The sequence below is a fragment of the Phocoena phocoena genome, chromosome X (assembly GCF_963924675.1).
Source record: "Phocoena phocoena chromosome X, mPhoPho1.1, whole genome shotgun sequence".
Taxonomy (NCBI): domain Eukaryota; kingdom Metazoa; phylum Chordata; class Mammalia; order Artiodactyla; family Phocoenidae; genus Phocoena; species Phocoena phocoena.
The window spans coordinates 18,094,892-18,100,891 of record NC_089240.1 but is presented as its reverse complement, the minus strand read 5'-3'; the positions used below and the strand labels follow the sequence as shown (position 1 = coordinate 18,100,891).

Sequence of the window (6,000 nt, the reverse complement as noted above, 5' to 3'; positions counted from 1 at the left end):
AAGTCGTTTCCTGCTGTGGGCAACTGAGCCTCAAGTCCTGCTGGGGACCTCTGGAAACTGGACCATATCTCACAGTCATTCCACCAGAGGATGGGGAGGTGGGGCGTTTATCACTGACTTCCATCCCTACTGGCTGAGATTTGTCCCTAGGGGTGTCTGCTCCCTGGCACTTCTGGGTCATGCCTGCAGCACACCCAGGCAACCTGCCTTGGAGATGGAGAGAGCCCCAATGTGGAGAAGCAGAGAGATTTAGGTTTTTGAGGTGAGAAGCTGACCGTGTCCTGCGGACTGTCTATAGCTGCAGAACTCAGGTGGGCAGAGCAATATTGAGAAAGACATCAACAGTGTCTGCCACACCTCCTCAGGGCTTAAACTAGTTCACTTTGCGTTTCTGTCACTTATGGCTACAGAAGTCCCGATGATGAAGCTCGCCTCAGTTCTTCCCACAGAGGCAGCTACGTCCACGTTGGGCCAGCCTTGTGTACAAGGCACTGCCGCCAGGAGCACTTTCCTTAACATATGCCACACCAGTAGCTACTGAGGGGTCAGTGGGGGCAAAAGGACTGTGGCAAAATGTATGGGCTGGCTGCAGGGCCAGGGGTCAAAAATGGCTCATTGTTGTCTGGTGAAGGGCTCTGAACACAGAGGAGCAGCCAAACATCTGGGGAAATATTAAGGTGCCTACCCTAATCTCTTCCCCAGTGTGTAAAGAACTCACTTTTGGTGCCGTATGATCTCAAAGTACAATGTCTAAACTGAATTTTGAAGACACAATTCTTTTAAACAGCACATGAACAGAACTTAATGGTGAACCCCAAACTGAGATGACGCACAATTATCTGCTGACCTCCCAAGTTACTGGAAAGTTGGTTTTCTCTTTACTGACCTGAAATCAAGTGCTCGGAATGCATTCAGTTGCAGGGAACTCACATCTGCCTTTAAGGGCTCATACAGATCGGAGCTTCTTTGCCTCACATAACGAGAGGACTGGTTGCTGGTGATGGGTCAGCAGCTGACCATGCTGTGAGGGACTCAGTCATCCCTCACTTTCATCCACTGGATGAATTATAAGTGAGTCCACTCTGTTCAGTCCTTCTACTGAAGGGGAGTTCTATGCAAAGGTAGTTTTAGAGGCTAGAGAAGTAAAAAAAAAAAAAAAAAATTAAAAGTAGTGTTAAAAATAATGAACATGTGCTTTAGGATTTGGCAGTGTTCTCTTTAAAAAGTGTTTTGCCTCATACCTGGTCCTGGCCCTTGTCATACTTAAGATAGATATTTTCTCTTTTGTTTTGTTCTGTTGCCTCATGTACTGTAGGGCCAAAGTCATTGCCACGAGTAGGGGCGGTATAGAGCAGAGAGAGTAAGGACTCTGGGCCCTGGAACCACACGAGTCAGTTGATCTGTGACCATTTTTGACCGACGAAAAGGATGGCATCTGGTAGTTCATCATAATCTGACTGAGTGTTGATTATGAAATAACTTTCTCAGCTCCTCAGTGACCAAGCAAGGACTCAAACACTGTTTGTGGTGCCGTGCCGCCTCTCTCCAATTTTTTTTGAACACTTTGGGTCTTCTCACCTCTGGGTAATAAAGCTAAAGATAGAAACTTTTCCTACTTTTCAAACTTTCCTGTGCCCCCTCAGAAGTTGTGAGAAAACACAACCAGCATCTTCTGGAAGATTAGGAAGGCAGTAAGATTCCGGAGCCACCTTCCGGCTGACATTTGAGCCCTGCTTTCAGCACGGTCAAGCCTTTTGGAGGCAGTGTATGGCTTGTATCAAACTCTATATTTAGGAAGAACAACTGTGAGCTATGACAGGAATTCTCTTTAACACTTATCCTTAAACCGAGTTCCCCTCCAGCCCCGAGCCAGGAGCAGCTCTCAATACCGGGTGAGGCACAGAGCACTTGAGCTATTTCAGCCACATGAAAAGCATCGGAACTGAGATCGCAGCTCAGAGGACACCGGGCGTCCCTTCCACTCACTGAGAAGCCTTGTATTCTTGCACCTGGCTGCCTGGAACTTTCCTCAGGCAGGAAACAAGTACATAAAGCAGGTAAGCAGGAGGACCCAGCTCAGGCAACTGGGCTTTCTGAAGGAAATTTCCTTGCTACCTAACTTGAAGTGGCTACTTATAACTTTGTAGGGCTTGTAACCAGTGGGTGTAGCTTCCTTGTAAATTCACTGTTCATTGGTGATGTTGCTGCTTCTGTTTTATAAATTGTTGGGGGGCGGGGAGGTTGAAAGGATATTGAACTAAAAGTAGTTTTCATTGATAGGGACATTAAGAAAATTTCCATGGTCCAGATATGATGACTGTGACCCTGAACATGATGAGATCATTTTGATTCTTATGGCCAGGATTACAGTCAGTCAGCTGCAGACTGATTCGGGCTGTAAGCCTAGAAATAATCTGGAGAATTTGGGTCAGAGAAAAGCTATAATGCTAGCTCTTTGGTTTACCTAAATGCAAATTATTGCCAGAGCTGTTAACACAGTACAAGTTTAAAACGCTTTTCTCCTCTCCCTAAGCACCAGGCTTGGCCTCAGTGATAAAGATCTATCAACCTATAAATCCATTAATACTCCAGACCCATCTTTTTGAAAGCCTCACTTCGATCGCAGTGTTCCCCATACCCAGCAGAGTAGAGGGCAGCAGCCCTGTCTCTCCCTATGTGGGCACCAGATTCTGATACGTGGCGATGCTGAGTGTCTCTTCCCTCTCGGCATATCTCAGGCAGAGTTGAATAAAGACTTAGTTCGGACAGCTGAACATCTTTCTACACCCTTCTTGGGAATTATTTTTAGCAGCAGACAGAAGATAATTCCCTGTGAGACTGAGCTGTAGCCACTTAATTGACCTTTAAAAAGAACAAACGAAGCCCCCTCTCTCCATATATTGATTTATTTTCCTCTGAATCCCTGCTTATTAAATTAGCGATATTAATGTTGACAAATTTTTAGTAAGTGAAAGAGTCTTACTTAGAAGTCAGATATTAGATGCTGTCCAATCAAATACCAGCAGAGGTATATTGTACATGACTCAGCATACAGACCATTAAAGATCCCCACTGACTTGCAGAACTGCCAGGAAAGCTCAACTGTGCTAAGCCGGCAAGCATTTCCATTGTAGTACAGGCTTTGTAAAAGTCAATATATGTCTGGTAAAACTTTCCATGTTCTCAAATTGTAGCCAGAACCAGGAGACACAGTAATAGAGTGCTTTAAAGAGTACCTCTTTGGATGAAAAGCTGTGGTCCCGGTGTGAGTGGAGTTGCGCATCTAAGGCATAGCTTTCTTTTTTGGTCCTGGGATGAGGCATGCAGATACAGAAGGAAGGTGCATTCTACACCCTGCATCCCTAATGGAGGTGAACGCAGGGCCAGGGAAAGAGCCAGGGAACACTGTCTATTTTTATTCATCAGTGTGCTTTGCCCTGATTTCTCTGAGAATAATGAGGACAGCGGGAACGGCTGTAGAAATGATTTACACAAACGTTATCTAGCCCGTTTGCAAGGAATGAGAGCTGGGATCTGACCAACTTTCTAGAGGTGTCTGTCTCGCAGACTGACGTATATGTTAAGAAGGAATTTGTATGCAAATGAGATTATACCAATGCTATACAAGGCCCAAGGAATATCCATCCGCTAGGCTGAGAGGTCCACAAAATACAAAGCAATCCAGGACTTTAGCGAAAAAACAAAATCAGCCTAATTAAAAAAAAAGTCAATGCGGTATAAATAACACAATCATTCACTGCCTGATTTTTTCCCACATTTCAACTTGCTATTGTAATAACATAAAGAAATTCCTAATCCCCACATTTCAAATTGACATACAATAAATTTTTTAAAGTTCCCAAGTGATATTAGTTAAACTTTAATTGTATATGTACAGAGAATGCTATACGATGAGATATTTAAAGTCCTGTGAGAATTATTGCTTTGCATGTCTTCTAATAGCTTTTGAGGAATAGAAACATTAAAAATTAAATTACCAAGCTTTTCCTTTTGAAATTGAGCTGTGTGTCCTAGATCCAAAAATTAAAAATCCTTCATTGACTTTTTGACACTGCAGGAAAGACAGCAACCTATCTGAAACATATCATAGAGAAAAAATGGATTCCTAATTGTTCAACTTGTTATTGCTTTTTAACTTTTTAACCATAAAAAAAAATTTATTTATTTTTTAATAAATTTATTTATTTTTGGCTGCTTTGGGTCTTCGTTGCTGTGCTCGGGCTTTCACTAGTTGTGGTGAGCGGGGGCTACTCTTTGTTGCGGTGCGCAGGCTTCTCTTGTTGCCGAGCACGGGCTCCAGGTGCCTGAGCTTCAGTAGTTGTGGCACTCGGGCTCAGAAGTTGTGGCTCGTGGGCTCTAGAGCGCAGGCTCAGTAGCTGTGGCGCACGGGCTTAGCTGCTCTGCGGCATGTGGGATCTTCCCGGACCAGGGCTTGAACCCGTGTCCCCTGCATTGGCAGGCGGATTCTTAACCACTGCGCCACCAGGGAAGTCCCTATTTTTTTAACCATATTGAAAATACTTCTACCTAGACCCTTATGCATGAAGGCTGTATCTGTATATTACCAAAACATGCAGGTGAAACTGTAAAAAAAAAAAAAAAAATCCCATTGTTTTCATGTATGTGACTCCAAGGACTATATAGTTGAGTATACTAATTAAAATTTTAAAAAATTATGTAATTGTTTAACTTCGTATAATAGAGCCTAAGACTTTGAAGACCTCAGAAAGAAAAAAAAGCAAGTTTTTCAGAGTTCTCAGATCGTAAATTTTATCTCTAAAGTGTGTGGGGCATCACTACAGCAGTTTTTACTCTGTACTTAGAGCTGTAGACCAGTATAGAACTAAAAAGTCTCCAGCTAAGGGCAATGGCAATAAAACAATACATATTTGCACCATGCTTTACAGTTTTCAAGGCATTTTCCTTATGTCATTTTGATTCGTACCACAACCTGTGAAGCAGGTGAAATTTAAGGAAGAGGAAATGGGCCTAGAGATGTTGACTGACGTAGTCCAGAGGACACCGGACGTGCAACAAATGCCAACACGGCTCTCGGTGTTCACTGACTCACCAGTGAGCCCACACACTTATACCAGTCAACTGAGGAAACTCTAGTCAACCCAGTTTATCATTTGGGTTTAAAAAGCAGCGTGTTTTTAATTCACTGAATTTCAAACTTTTTCACTCCGTCCTGTCGACATATAATAGACCTAGCTATAACATCACTTGTACAGAGCTGGGCTGTTCCCTGCTCCCTGAGCCCCAGTAAACCTCGGCCACTAGTCCCTGGGCTCTAAGTCAGGTCTCACGAACTGAAAGAAAGCAAAGTTCCTTTGGGAAGGAAGCACTGCTACCTCTTAGGGATCTGACATGGTCACATAAGTCCTATTTGCCTTCTGAGACTGATTCGTTAAAAGAAAAGAAGACAGAGGCGAGGCTTGCCTGCCAGCTGCCTGGTTGCCTGGTTTACAGAGCCCAGGCTCTGGACGCACAGAGCAGGGAGACGCGGCCCATGTCCCCCAGGTCTCTGTGCAGAACAGACACGAGCACAGCGAGCAGGGAGCATCGCAATAGTAAGAATGCGATACGGGCCATTTCTCTTTGGGTGTTTGACGGAGGCGAGGCGGTCCCGATGGACTGACGTGCAGCCCTGGCAACAACTCGGTTCAGATCAAAAGTTCAGTTTCAAGCAGAAAGCTTCTGAGGCCCCAAACAAAGGTGTTTTATTCCCACAACCTCTTTGCTTTGCTGTTCTTGGCAGGGGGGCAAGAGGGCAGGGAAGGAGATGATAGCGCCTTTCAAGTTTCTGATTGCCTATCATGAGCATCAGGGGAGAGGCATCTCAGCATTTCTCCTCCTGAATGATTTATCCAGCGCTCTAGTGTTCCCTCTCCCTGAGGCATTAGGAAGGAGAGTCTCTAAGTAACCGGAAACTGAGACTGAAAGAATATATGGCCAGTGAAAGGGGTGACTGCCCAG

The 6,000-nt window shown here is 44.4% G+C and overlaps 1 protein-coding gene across 1 annotated transcript in view; it reads left to right on the top strand.

Annotated features, from left to right (window-relative positions):
- The first annotated feature begins 1,903 nt into the window (after positions 1-1,903).
- SMPX (small muscle protein X-linked) overlaps positions 1,904-6,000 on the top strand; it is a 52,402-nt gene continuing 48,305 nt past the window's right edge. The window contains exon 1 of the mRNA XM_065901284.1: positions 1,904-2,057. The gene's annotated coding sequence lies outside the window, so the exon portion shown is untranslated. The remainder of the gene's footprint in view (positions 2,058-6,000) is intronic.